The sequence below is a fragment of the Manis javanica genome, chromosome 5 (genome assembly GCF_040802235.1).
Source record: "Manis javanica isolate MJ-LG chromosome 5, MJ_LKY, whole genome shotgun sequence".
NCBI classification, from domain to species: domain Eukaryota; kingdom Metazoa; phylum Chordata; class Mammalia; order Pholidota; family Manidae; genus Manis; species Manis javanica.
The window spans coordinates 26,770,284-26,788,424 of NC_133160.1; the positions used below are offsets into that span (position 1 = coordinate 26,770,284).

Below are 18,141 nucleotides of genomic sequence, written 5' to 3' on the forward strand. Positions count from 1 at the left end.
ACAAATCAGGTCACCTGCCCCAACCCTAGTCTAGATGTGGTGGTGGGGTTAGGGGCACACACACCTGCTGTTGAGTGATATATGAACCAGGACCTTGTGGCCTTGAGGAAATCAGATTTGGGTTAGACCCCAAGGCCTGCTGAGCAAAGTGAGGACAGTTTGGTGGGTATCCAGGGTGTTTAAAAATGGCCACGCCTGTGACCCAGCATTTTCTCTCCTAGGACTTTGTTACAACAAACAAGTGGGCATTGGGGTCTGAGGGCCCATCACCACACTGGAAATCCCAAATGCCCTTCACTAGGGTCTAGTTAAATAAGCAGTATTTCTGGAAGATCACAAAGCTATCAAAGTCATTCAAGGAAGAAGCCATGAGGAAATGTTCCTGAGACACTGGTAAGGTAGTGAAAAATCGATATTGTGGTTCTGCTCTTGAGTTTGTGTTTTGCGTTTTGGAAAGTGGATGTGCACTGGCAGCAGGGAGGGCATGTACTGAAATGCTGGCGGTCCCTTGGGGGGGTTGTGGGTGGGCTTTTGTTTGTACTTTTGTGTGTGCTCCAGGTGGTACGATTTGTTTTGCTTTGAAGTCAGTTTTTGCTTCAAATGCTTATGATTTTTATAAGACAGGAGCCGACTAAGTTTGTTTTAAGAAGGGATTTAGATTGGTTGTCCCCAGGAAGGGGAACTAAGGGTGTGGGTGCTGGGTGGGAGGGGACTTTCTTTACAGCACACTTTGTGGTGCCTTTTAAATTTTGAAAAACTTGAATGTATAACCCATTACCAAAGTAATCAGATACAATTGAACAGAATTGGAAGAGAAATTTAGTTTAGGTCCTGGTGGGTTTGGTTGGACAGAGGTGCCTGTCACACTTGGTGTCTGGGGAGAGACTGGGGACCTGTGTGCTGGCAGCCCTGTGAGGAATGACAGGGCCCCCACCCAGGGAGGGGTGAGGGTTGGGACTGCTCACCAGGTCAGGCAGCCCTACGTCACAGTCTGGGGGAGGAGCCTGGCCAGAGCTGCACTGGCTTCTGGTGTCAGATCCTGACCAGGAGCCCGAGACACTGATAGCTTGTGAGGAACTTAAAGCCAAGATTCCTACACAGGAAACAATGGAACAAAAGCAGGAAAGGCAGTTGTCACTGATTGAGCACTTACTGCCTGAAGAACAGTAAGACCTGCCCCATGTGCTTTAAAGGTATCATCACAATGGCTCATATCCTGCTGCTAAGGAGCTGTGACTGGCAAAGTACATCTCTCAAGTTACACATCTGGAACAGGGTTCCAAGGTCATGTTTTCTCTTCTGTTAGACAAATGCAACTTGAAGCTGAGGCATGGACATACCTGAGGACTGAGCTATATGGGCTTGAAGCATGAGGTGAACCATGGGTGATGGACCTTAGGCCAGGACTTCTAGGCCAAATAAAAAGTAGGAAATTGAAATTTGGACTGAACCAAGTGACCCCACATACACACACATTTTACTGAGTCATGGTCTGAAAGGGCCTTTAAGAGAAAATGCTGCAGCATGGATAGGAAGAATTAATATTGTCAAAATGGCCATCCTGCCTAAAGCAATCTACGGATTCATTGTAATCCCTATCATAATACCAACAGCATTCTTGAACAAAATAGAGAAAATAGTTCTATAATTCATATGGAGCCACTAAAGACCCCAAACAGCCAAGGCAATCCTAAGAAGGAAGAATAAAGCTGGGGGGATTATGCTCCCTGACATCAAGCTCTACTACAAAGCCACAGTAATCAAGACAATTTGGTACTGGCACAAGAACAGACCCACAGACCAATGGAACAGACTAAAGAGCCCTGATATAAACCCAAGAATATATGGTCAATTAATAGATGATAAAGGAATCATGGATGTACAATGGGGAAATGACAGCCTCTTCAACAGCTGGTGTTGGCAAAACTGGACAGCTACATGCAAGAAAATGAAACTAAATTATTGTCTAGTCCCATACACAAATGGAAACTTGAAATGGATCAAAGCCCTTAATGTAAGTCATGAAACCATAAAACTCTTAGAAGACAATATGGGCAAAAATCTCCTGAATATAAACATGAGCAACTTTTTCGCTGAGGCATCTCCTCGAGCAAAGGAAAAAAGTGCAAAAATGAACACATGGGACTACATCAAACTAAAAAGCTTCTGTACGCAAAAGACACCATCAACAGAACAAAAAGGCATCCTACAGTATGGGAGAATATATTTGTAAATGACATATCTGACAAGGGGTTAACATCCACAATATACAAAGAACTCACATGCCTCAACAACCAAAAAGCAAATACCCTGATTAAAAAATGGGCAGAGAACATGAAGAGACAATTCTCCAAAGAAGAAATTCAGATGGCCAACAGGCACAAGAAAAGATGATCCACATCACTAATTATCAGGGAAAGCCAAATAAAAACCACAATGAGATATCACCTCACACCAGTTAGGATGGCCAGCATCGAAAAGACTAAGAAGAACAAATGCTGGTGAGGATGTGGAGAAAGGGGAACCTTCCTACACTGCTGGTGGGAATGTAAACTAGTTCAACCACTGTGGAAAGCAACATGGTGGTTCCTCAAAAAGCTGAAAATAGAAATACCATTTGATCCAGGAATCCCACTTCTAGGAATTTACCCAAGGAATACAAGTTCTCAGATTCAAAAAGACAGATGCACCCCTATGTTTATCACAGCACTATTTACAATAGCCAAGATATGGAAGCAACCTGAGTGTCCATCAGTAGATGAATGGATAAAGAAGAGGTGGTACATATACACAATGGAATACTATTCAGCCACAAGAAAGAAAGAAATCCTACCACTTTCAACAACATGGATGGAGCTGGAGGATATTATGCTCAGTGAAATAAGCCAGGCGGAGAAAGACAATTACCAAATGATTTCCCTCATTTGTGGAGTACAACAATGAAGCAAAACTGAAGAACAAAATAGCAACAGACTCACAGACTCCAAGAAGGGACTAGCTGTTACCATAGGGGCGAGGGGTAGGGGAGGGGTAGGAGAGGGTGGGTGGGAAGTGAGGAAGAAAGGGATTGAGGGGTATTATGTTTAGTACACATGCTGTGTGTGGGGTCACGGGAAAGACAGTGTAGCTCGGAGAAGGCAAATAGGGACTCTGTGGCATCTTACTACACTGATGGGCAGTGACTGTATTGGGGTATGCGGGGATACGATAATATGGGTGAAGTAGTAACCACATTGTTTTTCATGTGAAACCTTCATAAGAGTGTATATCAATAATGCCTTAATAAAAAAAAAAGAAGATGGAGCAGCAGGAAAGCAGCGCAGAAGGGTAAAGGACTTGCCTGTGGTCATGCAGCACATCAGCGTAGATCTGGGACTAGAACCTAGGCCCCTAACTCGCACATACACGCAGGAGGGTCTTCCATTCCATGGTGTAATAACTAACTCCAACCTCTGGCTTCTCCCCTTATTCCAGCCACCTAGAAGTATCTTTCACTGGGCATGCCCTTGCTCCAAGTCGTCATTGGCTCCCTACTGAAGGGCCAAGATCAGGCCTGACATTGAGGTTTCCATGGCTCATCCCATTATTACCTTTTCAACCTTGTTCCCCCTACTCTTCCACTCCAGCAGGGCAGGAGTCCTCTCCATGCCCACCCACCTCACACCCACTGCACACTCCCATGCCTGTGCCGCTGCTGGGAAGCCCCCCTACCCACTCCACCTAGCCAAGTCCTGGAGCTCTACTGCCAGGAAGCCTCCCTGATCATCCCCGTCCACATGGCTTCCTTGGCTTCTGAGCTCTGGTTCAGACTTCCTGTTCTATGTACTGTATGCCTTAGGCTGCCTTGAGGACAGGGCCTAGTTAGGTCTACAGTGGCCATTTTCAAATAAAAATTGGAACCTGTGCTCCAACCAGGATGTTTCTGCTTTGTTACACATTTATGCAAACGACCTTCAGAAGTCTAAACTGGGTATCCAATAGGCAGCAAACACTCAGAAACTCCCTAACATTGCCCTTGGCAGACCTGGGTAGTCAGCCACTACACCCCTCCTGCTGGGAAGCTCGGAGTCCTCTCAGCAATGTCACAGACAGTGACTGCCACCTGGATTTGGCCTATGAGGTGAAACCTCTGTGACATCTGGAATGGTGCTCCCTGAGGGCAGGGGCTTGGATATGGGCCTCTTACCCCTGGGGCCTAGTATCATGCCTGGCACAGAGGATGCTCTTAGTAAGTATTGAATAAATGAATGATTGCCCCTGCTAGAAAAATTGATTGCTGTTATGAACTGAAGACCTCACTCTTATTTAAAAGATGGGCTGCACTAGGGCATCTGAGCTGTGACGTTGCACAGGTTCCTAAACCTCTCTTGAGCTTCTGTTTCCACATCTATAAGTGGGAGGAGTGACACTTGCCTTGCAGGCTCGTCCCGAGGATTGTGAATTAATCATAGGTGCCTCGGACACAGCTGGCTCTCAATCAATGTGAGTCTCCAACTTCCTCTTGGAATCAGTCCAGCTACAAGTTACAGAGATACCAATCCCCTGGTTCAAGTGAAAATGGAGGTGCTCTTCCTAGAAGAAGGGGGAATGGCTTCTGGGCAGAGAGAAGCACCAACTGTGCACTACTGTCTCAGCAAGGAATCCAGATGGTGTGGCAAGACCAGGTTATGTCACCACAGCTGCACCTGTACCACTGAGTGACGGCAGGAAGATCTGTGATGAGCTCCTGCACTCGGGGCACTCTGCTGGGCATAGCACAACCCATCTAATATTGTTCACAGTGGTCCCAGATTCACAGAGAGAAGCACCTTGCCCAACACCATACAGCCTGTGTGGTAAGGAGCCGCCCAGGCTCCAGGTCTGTCCCATCCCTGTGCAGCTGAGTCATAGATTTCCCAGGTGTTAGCTGAGGGAGGGCCAGTGAGTCAGAGGCCCAGGGACCTGCCTAACATTCTCACGCTCCTCACACTTCTACCCTACTTAGTCTTATGCATGGAGGTGCAGGCACTTTGCAGAGACCCGTGCGTGTCCTCACAGTACCCCAAAGTGATATGCTGGAGGGGGCAGAGCTTACTGCATAGGCTGTGGGATCCCAGCCTGCCTGGATTCTAATCCCTACTCTTGGACAAGTGACTTTACCTCTGGGCCTCTATTATATCACCTGTGAGAAGAGGAAAATGATTTTATTGGTATTGATTAGCACAAACACTCACATAATGCCTGGCCCATGGGAAGTGCTAACTAAATTTGAACTACTATATCCATGTTACTGGATTATTACAGTATCCACGTGAGGAAAATGTGTCCCTTACTGCTCTAAATGTGAGCTAAGATCAAACACAAATTACCTGCATTGTTTCTGGAACCTAAGTCCAGGTTGGACTCTCACAGAGATGGTTGCTCTAGAAGTTTCCAGCAAAGAGAGAAGCTACCATTTCGAGAAGTTTCCTCTGCTGTGGTGGTTCAGCCATCTGGGCCCTCACCTTTCTCCTCAGATCCTTTCCTTCTCCAAATGCAGTGGCCCCAGCTACCTGCAGCAGAGACCCTCTAGGCAGGGGATGCTTTTGAAAAATAGAGGTCCCAGGGGCCCACCCAGCCTCACGTCACCCAACTCTGGGTATGTGTCCAGGAATCTGCATCTGACTTATCCTTTCCCGTGATTCTGATGCAAACCACACCGTGAGGACTGGTGTTCTGCGTCTTCCTGACCCAGTGTCTTCTCAAATCCAGTGCCTACAATGTGCTAAGTCTGACGCAAGGGGCTTTCCATCCGTTGCCTCCTTTAAACCCCAAAACACAAAAAATGACCATTGGGAGTCTTGTGACACATATGGAAACATGTTCAGAAGTCTGCTGTGGGCGGTGATTGGACATATGGGTAAGTTGGGGAGCTGGGATTCTTAGCCTGAGCCTTCTTGCATTCCCTTTGCAATGTGTACACATCCCATAAACACAGCTTGTGCCTCCCTGGATCTGGGCCTGGGTCTAATTTTCTATATCCCTTGCAAAAAGCTGGTCACTCCCGCCAGCCCTTCTTGGCCAGATGCACGGGAGGGGCATCTGAACACATACAGGCAACTTGGAGTGGGAGGGTGGTCAGCCGTTTGGAGGAGAGCCTTGAAAGGGAGTGTCATCTGTCCCTTTGTCAGTCCCTGCAGAAACTGTCCCTGGTGGCTGCAGACCCTGGACACGGGCCCCACCGGAATGGGGCTCTGTGCTCCTGCCTCGCTGGGTGGTGGGTTCACCCATAGGTCTGTGCTGGGGGCACGTGGTAGGTGGGTCCTGGGTCATGTGCTTTCTCTTTTTCATGGCCGTCTTTACTGGAAGCCTCATTAGGTGGGGACTCACCAGACATAGGAAGGAGGTGTGAAAACAGGACAGCCAGTAAGAACAACAAATGTCCCCAGAGCCCAGGAGTGGGTGGGGGAAGGCCCGCCAGTTACTGAGGGCTGCTATGAGCCAGGCATGGTGCCAGGTGGCTCACATTCATTAGCCACAGGAATAATGCCCAGTTGCTGGGTGAGAGCTCAGGCCCAGCTTGACAAGGCACGATAGCGGTGGGTCACACTGTTGAACTCAGGTCCATCAGACACCTGAGCCAGGGCTCCAGACCAAACAGGACGTACGTCATTGCTTTCAGCCTCTTGTGATGGGGACTAGCCCACACAGCCAGACTGCACACTCGTCTTTCCTGTGCCTCCTGTGTGACCCCCAAGCACCCTGAGAGGGAGGCAGTATTATTGCCCCATTTTATAAATGGGGAACCTGAGTCCCGGTTGTGGGGCTTGTCTGGCTCATGGAACAGTCAGTGTAGGGCTGGGGTGTCTCCCCACTGGTCTTCTCTCCCTCTCTGGCCCTCAGCTTGGGGAGTCATGGCTGTCCCTTGGGAGGCTGCAAGGGGAGCCAGGTGGGGGGAACTCCCTCTTCCTACCGTTGCTTGGCAGAGAGCCAGCATCTGGGGCTGGGGGTCAGGGGGGTGTGGGCTCTGGCAGTACCTGCACAGGAGAAAAGAACACAATGGAAGCTCTAGAAGGTGTATGTTCAAGGCCCCACTTCTCCAGTTAGTCACTTTGGCCACGAGTTGCCCTCCTCTGTGGCTGAGAAATGTCCCTAGACCCCAAAGCTCACCCAAAAAGATCACTTCCAGGACCTTCTGTGACTTACTTGATACAGCAGGGCTTCTCTCTAGCTGAGCACAAAACCATGTGAGACTCGTGGCACACCTCCCTGGGGAGTCTGTTTTTACAGGAGGCTACAAAGCATTCATGACGTACTAAAACATGTTCCAAGGCTTGACAGTATTCACATTCGTTGTACCACCTGTACCACCCCAGACGGCTGCTGGTGCTGTGGACACGACAGCTACATTCCGGGCAGCAGGAAGGAGGAAGCGAGACCACAAAGTAAACCCCCAGCTGAGTCAGTATCCTATAGGAAGCCCACCGGTAAGTCGAGGTAGACTTCAATTCACAGGTGGCAAGATATCGTCACATGGCCACACAGCCGCATGGGAGGCTGAGAAATGGAGTCTGTTGGCTGGGCATTTTGCCATATAATATGGGGGTTCTGTTATAAAGGAAAAATGGGAGTGTGGATATTGGGGTAACAAGCAGTCTCAGCCACTCATGCCAAGATGTGCTAACATCCAACAAAGGGCAAATTCAGGGTCCCCCCAGTCCCTGCTGGGCCTGAGATGCCACAGATACCCAGCTTGGGCATTCAATACTGTATATCCAGGGCCAGACTGCCTCCCCGCTCTGCACCCCGGGAGGCAATACTCTGCTCCATAATCATCCCAGGGCCAGATACCAGGCAACAAAAGACCACCCCTGTAGCCCAGGGACCACTGAAATTATTCAAACTAGCCCCTCCTGAACTGTTCACCCTGCCCTGCCCTGCCTTTACCATGGAAACCTGAACAAAAGTGCGCAAGCATTTCCTGGCCCCCACTCCTGTCTTCCGCCCACCCGCCACCACGCCACCACACCACCAATGCCCCTGTCGCAGCCCTGTGAGTTTAAGACACTGTAGCCCAGAGCCTCTCCTGTGTCTCCTGTGGGGCCGCACCTGGCTGGCCATCTCGTGAAAAAATACAAAACAGGTCTCCAGACACAACATCCTCCACACCACTTCTCAGCTCCACCTTCGTTTTGCTTTCTGGAGATTTGTACTAGTCAAGGCCGGCTAGGCCCTGCTGCAGTAACAACCCCAAATCCCATGGCTCCTGACAGTATTTCTCGCACAAGGCATGTCCATGAAGGGCTGCAGGCTCTTCATGTCCCCACTCCAGAGCCCAGGGCAGTGGGTCAGCCACCATGTGAAAGGCTGTCAGTAGCCATGGCAGAGGGAGAGAGTCTCCATCTGGCAATTAAGTGCTCCAGCTGAAGGTGACAACTGTCCCTTCTCATACTTCAGTGGCCAGGGCTAGTCAGTGACCTCACCCAATCACAAGGAGACAGGGAGGTGCCATCCTACCACAGGCCTGGAGGGCAGAGTATGGGAAATAATATGGAGAATGACATTAACAAGAACCCCAGGCCTCGGGGGTGTCTGCTAGGAGGTGGTGGTCACCTGTGTAGGGGCAGGGGATGCAGCTGTGTCCTGGGAGGCTGCTGCCTTGGGCCAGCTGGGACCTGTCTGGGGCCCAAGGGGCCTGGAGAGGTGGAAAGACAGCTGACAGTCCAGAGCCTGGGCTGTGATGCCAGAAGCCTCAGGTTCCACTTCTGTAAAATCAGAGCAGTATTTTCTCACCTGCAGAACTTCAATGAAGATGAACTGAAATACATGAATGGAAACGTGCCTTTACTCCCAGCAGCCTTCCACAGAAGGTGATACTTTTTGATGGAAAATGGCCCCAGCTCCTCACTCCTCAAATACTGCGTAAGCTCCCTCTGCTGACAGGAGGTTCACTCCTGCACCATGGGCACCAAACATGCTGCCCTGTGTCATGCATGTCAACGTCAACTTGTGAACACTCATGCCCTCTCTGCTTCCTTAGCGTTGGGGTGGGAAGGGAGAGTAGCAAAAGTCACGTGCTGGTAGCTGCCCAGTGAAGAAAGAGGTGCTGCTGAGGCTTGGATTTACTCTGCAGAGCCCCAGTTGGTGGCATGGTTCCTCTTCTGAGCAGAGAAATGGAGGAAAGGGTGGCAGAGAGATAAACATCGGGAATTATCTCATTAATCTGCCTGGCCATGCCATTTTGCAGATAAGACAAACTGAGCCCTGGAGAGGTGGGACAACTTTCCCATAGTGACCCAGACAACCAGTGGTACAGTCAGGGTGAGGAGCCACACCCACCTTCCAAACCATCTGAGGGAAACCAGGACACAGACTGGGAAGGCCTTGCCCAAGGTCACACAGCAATTGGGCAGTAGAGCCAGGATGCAAGGCCTCCAGACCGAGGTCTCCTGTGGCTGTCGGCCTGGGAAAGCTGCCCAGCCCTTTCACCTGCTGCTGGCCGCCTGCTGAAAGAAAGCATGAGGCTGCTAGCGACAGGCAGCATGAGTGAAGAATCCCTCGGGCCCAGACATTCGGTGTTGAACTGGTCTCCCTCGCACCCTGTTCTGAAAGCCTACCCCAACGAAACAACAGCTCTGGGGACACAAGTGCCCAAGGCAGGAAACCAGGAACCGTACTGGACTTAGTGCACGTGTGACCTCACTTAACCCTCAGGCCGCAGGGAGATGTGCGCTCCTTCCTGTTCCTATTTTTCCAGAGAGGACCCCGAGGCGACTGAGGCCCCAGGGCTTGCACCCCCGGGTTGGGGAGGCGCCTGGACGAGCGCCCACTGCTGCGTTGGGGAGGTGGCCTGGAGCCCGGATGCTTTCCCCGCCTGTGCTGGAGCTGCTCCCGCCCGATCCCGAGCAGCCTGAGAGGAAGGCCGGAACAATGGGCAGCCGCAGCGGCCGGTCCTGGGTTCCGCAGCCAGGGTGGGGCCGGCTCGCTGCCAGAGAGCCAGTGGGAAAGAGGTCCCTGCGCAGGAGACTAACAAGATTAACGACTAACATCGTTTGAGCACTTACTGTGTGCCAGGACCTGCAGTAAACGCCTTAGATGGATTATCTCATGGATCCTCACCTTACCCTCGATGATTAGCCCCATTTTACAGATGAAGAGACTGAGTGAGGCACAGAGAGTTTAAGTAAAATGTCCAAGGTGAGTAAGCGGTGGAAGCGTTATCTGAACCTGGGCATTCGGGCTCCAGATCCTGTGCTCTTAATCACCATATATTTATATACACGTTCATGCTATATATGCTTTCTCATAATTTTCCTTTTTCACTTGCATCATTGACTGTCTCTATGTCATAGCATAGTCCTCAGTTAACATCCTTGTTTAAAGTCCTACGATGCTGGGAAGATCTCGTCCATGTGCTCTGCCCTCACCCCATACGTCTTCCCACCAGCTGAGAGGCCTGGATTTCAAACCCTGCTGGTACTATCATTAAGATATGTTCCTCTAATTTAAATTGGTGATGACATTAGTGACACCAAGGGGTGCCGGAGGGTGCTTAAGCCCCTTCTAATATCCATCTGCAGCCTCTCTTCCACCTAAATTACACACTATCTAGAGCAAATAATGTGCTTATTACACAAACTGTATAAAGATAGGCTTCCTCTCACATCCAATCAGATTGCAGCACCCAAGCCCCTCCCCCAGAGACTACAGAGCCCCGCTGGTGGGTTTACGCCTGTGCTGTTCTGGGCTTTGAACACAGGGTGTAAAAACGCTGTGGGTTTCTTAGAATCTGGTTGAGTGAAGATCCAGGGTCACGGAAGACAGGAAAGTCCAGCCTGGCCAGGTGGTGACAGCTCCAGAATCTCCAGAAGGTATGGATGGGGCAGCTGGAGCAGGTTAGAAGCGCTGGCCAGTAAATTACGTAAAATTTACTGCGTTTTACGTAAGATTAAGGCCTTAGACTGGGGCCCCCAGTGACTGGGTAGGCCTGTAGGAATCTAGGACACTTATTACTTGTCTCCCACCTGAGACAGACTGGGAGACCCCAGTGCAGTGGGGGCAGGTGTGGGCTAGAGACTTGCTAAAGACACCACTACAGCTGTTGGGAAGAAATCCCTTTCCTTTGGGGGTTGCTGATGGGCTTCTCCTCCAAGAGTGACGAACCAGCTGGCGTCCCCCTTCCGAGAGCCTCTTTGGCCCTTACAAGGCCAGCTGGGAGCGCTGGATGGGAGCTAAATGTCTGAGATTTGTGTTCCGGTTTCATTGCCACCTGCGGGCTACTGCAAAGGCGTCACTCTCCCTCTCTGCGCCTCTAGTTTCCCACTCCTGCCACACCAGGGATCATCCAGGACTCTTCTCCCTGTCGGGTGCTCTTAACAATGATGCTTCCCTTGTGGGGTCACCTGAGCTGCCCAGTGGGTGATCCAGTAGAATTCCCTTCTCTAAATCGTCCTTGTTTCCCCCGTTATTATCTTAACAGATGGCTGTTACTTGGGGGCCACCCAGCATGCATTTCACCTTCTTAGGGTAGCAGCCACAAGTTTTCTCAGGGGAAGCCTCCCTTCTCCACCTCAGCCAGGTATAGTGGATGAAGTTGACTATACCGTGGACTCCAACGGGAGGAGGGTGACCTGGGGACAAAGGCCTGCATTCCATTCCCTGAGCCTCCATGGAGCTGTCCAAGTGGTAGTCATGTGACCCAATTCCAGCCAACAGCAGGCCACTGTAGGAGTGTGGAAGCATAAAACCTGGGAGGGCTTGCAGCTGGAGCTGCTGACAGCTGTCCTGCCCCTGCTGGGAGTGGGGCTGTCGGAAACACGATGGAGCTGGGGGCCGAGAGCTGAGGGCTTGCTGCCGTAGCTTAATCTCTCCAACTCTGCTGAGCCTGAAGCCAATGCCTCCCTTTAGGCATGTTCCTTGGGCATCAATTGTGGGGCACATCCTCATTCCAGAAACATCAAGATGTGGCAGGGGGACCAGTGTGTCAGAACTAGTTACCCTCGAGTTACTATTTCCTAAGGGACAGTTAATGAGCTGATAGCAGAGGTATGACCTTGGGCAAATCACACCTTTTCACTTAAGGCAGTTTGACTTGTGTTTTCTGTTGCTCACAACCAAAGTAATGTTCTGTTGGGTTTACTTGCTTCTTGACGCCATCGATTAAGATGATTTTTTTAAAGGAAAATATATTTTATAACAGCTTTTGGTGAAAAAGCATCTCCAGTGTGTCCTTTAGGAAGCTGACAATAGTTTGTTTTCATTTATAAAATTGCATATCTTGGTCTCCTTTGGTGATTTTTATTAACATTCTTCACATTCAGAGTTTAAACTTTCTTCAGATGAATTTGGCAATTTTTTCTTGTAATTGCATTGGCTGACTGGTGACAGCTTTCTGTACACTCCAACCTATTTCCATGTGCCATCATTTTAGAAGTCACTATAAATGGTAGTTAGGGTTCCAATCTGAAAAAGCAATGTAAACCCTCAGAACATTGTTGGTACATAAGAAGTGCCCAGATCATGAGCTAGTATTGTTTTGTTTCATTCTAACTACCACCCTTTGAGGTAAATATCATGATACTATTTTATGGTTTAGCACATTGAGATCAGTGACAAGGGGCATGTCCAAGGTCATTCATCTAGGAAGGAGGTAGTGGACCCCATCTGGATTCCAGCCAGAGGCTGGGCTCCTAACCCCTCCCTGTGGGATTTGGGGGTTAAGTTCTTAGACGTGGGGAAGGGGAAGGTTATGCTTGCTCACCAGCCACACCCACTGCCCAGACCTTTCTTTACTTGATTGTGGAATCCTGGGCCTTTGAAAACCCCAGTGAAGGAACATAAGTCCCCAGGAGGGAAAGGACTTGTCTAAAGCTGTATAGCCAGCGAGTGACAGGGCTCAGGCTGGACCCCCATTCCCTGACTCCTCACATGGTCCTCAGGCCTCACTGCCGTCTGCCATGGGCAGTCCCTTGCAGCACTGCATACTCCAGGAAGCCCTGAGCAGCCCAGCCCACATTCCTGTGCCTTGCTCTGGCAGGGTCTCCACACTTGCTGGCATTTCAGAAATGCACTTTGCATTCAGGCCAGCCCTGAGTTTGAGTCCCTTCTGCCACTTATTAACTGTAGTCCTGGGTTCATTTTCCCTTCACTGAGTCTTAGTTTCTGCACCTGTAAAATGAGCTACCAAAGCTCTTATCACAGGGTCAGTGTGAAGTTTCTAGTGAGGTCAGGGCTGAACACAGTCCGGCACCTGGCACGGAGTTCACCTTCATGCAGCAGCCATTTTTCCCTCCCCGGCCTCACCCATGCAACATACTTATTGACATTAATAATCACAAAATAAAATGAATAATAAGAATGGCCAAAAAAGAAATGCAGATAGTGGCAATTTTCTTTTATTGAACTTTGCATATAAATAATTGTGGCAGGGAAAAATAACGAACTAAACCAATGCAATATTACAGTATTAAGAAACAGTAATGAACTAATACTTTAAAGTCACATTTTTCCCCCAAAAGGAAAACACCCCATTAGAAAACACTTGCAAAAGAGTGAATCTGGGAGACTCAGAGTGGGAGTTGCACATGGAAGGACAGGGCAGTCACTCACATGCTGTTCCTGCCCTTCACACTCCATGCAGTCACCGCTTATCTCACATTTGCTGTTTAAATGCAGGCCTGTGGGGCATGGGGTGAAGTACCAACCGTGTCTGAGGCTGAGTTGAACCATTCCAAGTTGTTGACAGACTTGAAACAGATGCCTGTACTTGAGTCTGGGTGTGTTGGGAGCCAAGTGTATAATGAAATTCCCTGAATTAGGTTCTATGTAGAACATAGTGTTTATTACAGGACAGTTTTAAAATGTGCTCATGTCATATTAAAGGGTAACAGTAACGACAGTGATTCTGTAGAATATAGACCAACAAAGGAGTTTTCTGGGGGTGGAGGGGTGGGGGAAGGCAATGTAATAGTTGACTTTGGTTAGCAAATATAAAAAGCATGCCAACTTTTAGTAGGTTCCTTATTGCTTTTGCACTCTACCCAGTCTGGAGAAGCGGCTTACCTTTTCAATCTCCTAACGTTCTTTCACAGACCACAAGTTTTTACTTTTAATGAAGTTCAAAGGAATTCATTTTTTCTTCTATGGATTGTGCTTTTAGTGTTGAATTAAAAAATTCATCACCAAACTCAAGGTCACTTAAATTTACCGTTATGTTATCTTCCGTAAGTTTTATGTCCAATTGTCCTAGCACCATTTGTTAAAAAGATTTTCTCCATTGAATTGCCTTTGCTCCTTGTCAAAAATCAGTTGTCTGTATTTGTGTGTGTCTGTTTCTGGGCTCTGTATTCTGTTCCATCAGTGAATCTGTCTATTCTTTCATGAATACCATGCTGCCTTGATTACTATAGTTTCTATGGCAAGTCAGGTGGTGCCACTTTTCTCACTTTATTCTTTTTCTTCAGTATTATGTTGACCATTCTGGGTCTTTTGCCTTCTTATACACACTTAGAATCAGTTTGTCAATACCCATGAAAAAGTCTTACTGGGGTTTTGATTGGGATTGTGTTAAATTTATAGATCGAACTGGATAGAACTGATATCTTGAAAATATTGAGTCTTCCTATCCTGTACATGGACTGTCTCTCCACTTATTTATATCTTCTTTGATATTTTTCATCAGTTTTATAATTTTCCTTATGTAGATCCCATACATACTTTGTTACCTTGTGCCTAAGTATTTCATTGTTTTTGGTGCTAATGTAAACACTATTGTGTCTCTAATTTCAAATTCCAACTGTTCATTGCTGGCATACAGGAAAGCAATTAACTTTTACATATTAACTATATCCTATGACCTTGGTATAATCATGTATTAGTTCCAGGAGTTTTCAAGTGTTTGGGATTTTATACATAGGAAATCATATCATCTGTGCATAAAGATAGTTTTATTTCTTTCTTCCTAATCTGTATATCTTTCCTGTTCTTACTGCATCACCTAGGACTTCAGTACAGTGTTGAATATGAGTGAGGAGAGGGGGCATCCTTTACTTGTTTCTGGTCTTAGGGGAAAAGCATCCAGTTTCTCACCATGAAGTGTGATGCTAACTGTAGGTTTATTGTAAATGCCCTTTATCAATAAATTTGAGAATATCCCCTATTATTCCTAGGTCACTGAGAATTTTATCATGGTTGTTGGGTTGTGTCAAATGCTTTTTCTGCATCTATTGATATGATCATATATTTTTCTCCTTTAGCCTGTTGATGTGATGAATTACATCAATTGATTTTGAGCATTGAACCAGATTTTCATACCTAGAATAAATCTTACTTGGTCATGGCACATAATTCTTTTTATACATTGCTGGATTTGATTTGCAGATATTTTTTAGGATTTTTGCATCTACACTTATGAAAGGTCTGTAATATACTTTCTTATAAATGACTTAATCTGATGTTTTAGTATTAGGGTAACACAGGCCTCAGAATGAGTTAGGAAGTGACCGCTCTGCTTCTGTTTTCTGGAAGAGATTGGTATCATTTATTCCTTAAATGTTTGTTAGAATTAGTCATTGAAACCATCAATGACTAATACAAGATTATTAATTATTGATTTGATTTAATAGATATAGGCCTATTTAGATGATTTATTTTTCCTTTTGTGAGTTTTGGTAGTTTGTGTCTTCGAAAGAATTGGTCCATTTCATCTGTTATCAAATTTGTGAACATAAAGCTGATCACAGAATTCCTTTATTATCCTTTCAATGTCCATTTTTCAGTAAAAATGATCCCTCCTTCATTTCTAAAATTTGTAATTTGTGTTCTCTTTTTGTCTTGGTTAACTTAGCTAGAGATTTATCAGTTTGAATGATTTTTTTCTCAGAGCACCAGTTTTGGTTTTTTTTTTTTTATCTCTATTATGATTAGTGAAGTGGAGCATCTTTTCATGTGCCTGTTGGCCATTTTTATTTCTTCTTTGGGGAAGTGTCTGTTTAGGTCCTCCACTCATTTTTTTTTTGAGAAGCTATCTCTTATATTTATTGATCAAATGGTTGTTAACAATAATTAAATTCTGTATAGGGGACTCAATGCACAGTCATTAATCAACCCCAAGCCTAATTCTCAACAGTCTCCAATCTTCTGAAGCATAACGAACAAGTTCTTACATGGTGAACAAGTTCTTACATAGTGAATAAGTTCTTACATGGTGAACAATGCAAGGGCAGTTATATCACAGAAATGTTCAGTTTTGATCACATATCATGAACTATAAACAATCAAGTCAGATATGATTATTCATTTGATTTTTATACTTGATTTATATGTGAATCCCACATTTCTCCCTTAGTTTTTTGTTTTAATAAAATGCTGAAGTGGTAGGTAGATGCAAGATAAAGGTAGAAAACATAATTTTGTGCTGTAAGAGGGCAAATGTAGATGGTCAGGTCTGTGCCTATAGACTAAGTATTAACCCAAGCTAGACAAGGGCAACAAAACATCCACGATTGCAGAAGATTTCTCTCAAAATGGGGGTGAGGTTCTAAGCCTCACCTCTGTTGATCCCCAGTTTCTCACCTGATGGTCCCCCTGCGACTGTGCCTGTCTTAGGTTGTTCCTCCCTTGAGCAATCTTACCCGTCTCTGGCTAACCAGCCATCTTCTGGGGCCATACAGGGAAATGTAAAGTTGGTAAGTGAGAGAGAAGCAATATTCTTTGAAAAGGTTAGCTTTTTACTTCTTTGCAGATTGATGCCCGGCTTCGCCCATTTTTTAATCAGGTTATTTGTTTTTTGGGTGTTGAGGTGTGTGAGCTCTTTATATATTTTGGATGTTAACCCCTTATGGGATAAGGCGTTTACAGATATATTCTCCCATACTGTAGGATGCCTTATTGTTCTACTGATGGTGTCCTTTGCTGTACAGAAATTTTTTAGTTTGATGCAGTCCCATTTGTTCATTTTTGCTTTTGTTTCCCTTGCCTGAGAAGATGTGTTCAGGAATAAAGCTGCTCATGTTTATAGAGAATAGAATGAATTTTATGTAGTAGTATATTAACTAGATTTATAAACATTTAAAATAAGCAGACTTACTGATGTGGACCTATATTCTCTTGCCCTCAGCCCATAATTATTAAAGGTAGTCCTATTTGCAAATGTGTGTGTATATACATACACACGTGTTCTTATATGTATAAACACGTACCTGTCACTTCTGTAAAAACTGGCATCGTTGTGTGTACCCTTTGCTGTATCTTTCCTTAATTATTAGTACTTCATGGAAATCCCTCCTAATTGCTGAAGTCAGATTCCCCCCCTTGAGTGCTTTGGTGATGTTTGAGTGCAGGTGTATTAATTCAGCCGTTCCTATTCTGATAGCCATTCATTTTTGCCTCTATGAACAATGCTTCGCAATGATTCTTCTAGTCTTCATAGATGGTCTTCATAGATGAGCAGTTTAAGTCACTACCCACCACTCTACCCATTCCACTGAAATAAATCCTAATGAATGCCATGAATCTTTTTGAATGAAAAATAGAGAAATGCATGATTTAGACTATGGAAACACCTCCATAATCTTGCCTGCCAAAGATAACTTCCATTACATTTGGAGTATATTTTTCCAAGCTCTCTTTCTATGCATGTGCCAACATACACATGCACATATTAACAGAGATGGACTTTCGCATTCATTTCAGGTTCTTTCAGTGGTGGTCTTTAACTGCTGACCTTAGTGGCCCTCTTCTTACCATCGGCGCCCACCCCGACACAGCCAGCCCTCCTCAGTGACTCACTGTCTTGTATGTACCTCCTCCTCTTCTATCCCCTAAACTGTAGCCAATCCTCAAGTTTCAGTCCCCATATTTCCAGGTATTTGCACTTTGTTTCTAATTGGACAGCCCTGCATCGCAGGCGTCAGGCCGCTTTCCCTCTCTGCTCCCTTCTCTGGGAATGTTTCCAGCGTTTCCCAGGGTTGCCCTGGTTCTTGCTCCCGAATCTCCTTTCCTGCGGCCCTGCTCTCTCCTTTGGCCCTCGCACCGGAGCTGCGCCGGGGCACTGCTAGCTTGGACGCTCTTGGCCCTCGTCAGCCCTCCTCCTCCTCCTCCTGTCTGCATCTTGCACTGAGGCATTTCATGAGGCCCTTCAGCCTGCTCAGACTCCCTGGTGAAAGATAAGATTCTCCATTCTGC

The 18,141-nt window shown here is 46.8% G+C and overlaps 1 protein-coding gene across 26 annotated transcripts in view; it reads left to right on the forward strand.

Moving 5' to 3' along the window:
* Positions 1–18,141, forward strand: part of LOC140849514 (EF-hand calcium-binding domain-containing protein 8-like) — a 32,835-nt gene that overhangs the window by 3,778 nt on the left and 10,916 nt on the right. For 11 of the 26 annotated variants that reach the window (XR_012131460.1, XR_012131462.1, XR_012131463.1 and 8 more), the window contains exon 2: positions 8,758–10,155. The exons of 11 other annotated variants lie outside the window; for them this stretch is intronic. The gene's annotated coding sequence lies outside the window, so the exon portion shown is untranslated. Of the gene's footprint in view, positions 1–221; positions 394–7,334; positions 7,446–8,757; positions 10,156–18,141 lie in introns of all 26 variants that reach the window. 4 more of the 26 variants (XR_012131461.1, XR_012131465.1, XR_012131468.1 and 1 more) reach the window with 3 other exon arrangements.